This window comes from Mesoplodon mirus (genome assembly GCF_964341445.2).
Source record: "Mesoplodon mirus genome assembly, chromosome: 5".
Lineage (NCBI taxonomy): Eukaryota > Metazoa > Chordata > Mammalia > Artiodactyla > Ziphiidae > Mesoplodon > Mesoplodon mirus.
The window spans coordinates 175557303-175558235 of record NC_138980.1 but is presented as its reverse complement, the minus strand read 5'-3'; the positions used below and the strand labels follow the sequence as shown (position 1 = coordinate 175558235).

At 39.1% G+C, this 933-nt stretch overlaps 1 pseudogene across 1 annotated transcript; it reads left to right on the top strand.

Annotated features, from left to right (window-relative positions):
- Nucleotides 1–294: 294 nt before the first annotated feature.
- On the top strand, nt 295–668 carry LOC309805423 (large ribosomal subunit protein eL42-like; annotated as a pseudogene). The gene has a single exon. The product of its transcript is annotated as a large ribosomal subunit protein eL42-like (transcript).
- The last annotated feature ends 265 nt before the right edge of the window (nt 669–933 follow it).

The window sequence follows — 933 nt, the reverse complement described above, 5'->3', positions numbered from 1 at the left end:
ACTGGAACTTTCCACGTCTAAAACTGGAAAAATTCTGGACATCTTGGAAGGAGATGCCCACCCTCTCTGTAGCAGGAAGGAAATCTATACCTTGCATAGCTGAAATACACACACACACACACACACACACACACACTCATGCATACACATGTGGGCACACGTTTGTGCGTGCACACACACATACAGTATTCATAGGTCTGACGTTGAAATATTAGCTATTTTGTTAGCATCCTGAATATTCGATCAGGAAAAAATAAAAAGCCTTTTTTCCATGCCAACAGTGTTCACGTAAACATGGTGAACTTTCCTAAAACACATCAGACTTTCTGTAAGAAGTATGGCAGGTACCAATCTCCCAGAACAAGAAGGGCAAGGACTCTCTGTGTGCCCAGGGAAAGCAGCATTATAACAAGAAGCAGAGTGGCTACGGTGGGCAGACTAAACTGATTTTCCAGAAAAAGACTAAAATTACCAAGAAGATTGTGCTGAGGCTTGAATGCATTGAGCCCAACTGCAGGTCTAGGAGAACGCTGGCTCTTAAGAGGTGCAAGCATCCTGAACTGGGAAAAGATAAGAAGAGAAAGGACCAAGTGATCCAGCTCTCAGCTTCGTATCCTGTTTCATTCCAAAGACAACAAGGTCTTGAGATTATGTTTTTTTTTTTTTAAAAAAAAGATGAAATGATTGTAAAAAAATACTTTAGCTAAAATCCTATTCAAAGTTTGCAAATATATAACTGTCTGTTCTCTGTATAATAATGTGAAAACGATGATGGTTTTATACTGTTGACCACATGAAACATACAGCACCAAAGTTTCTGAAGTGAAATGGAAATTGTATCATTATTTCTGCTTTTCAGAGTTTTAATGATTCAGTAAAGGGAGATGACAGACTCTCCAAATCCCAGCACGTCGAAAAATTCTTTCTTCCTTG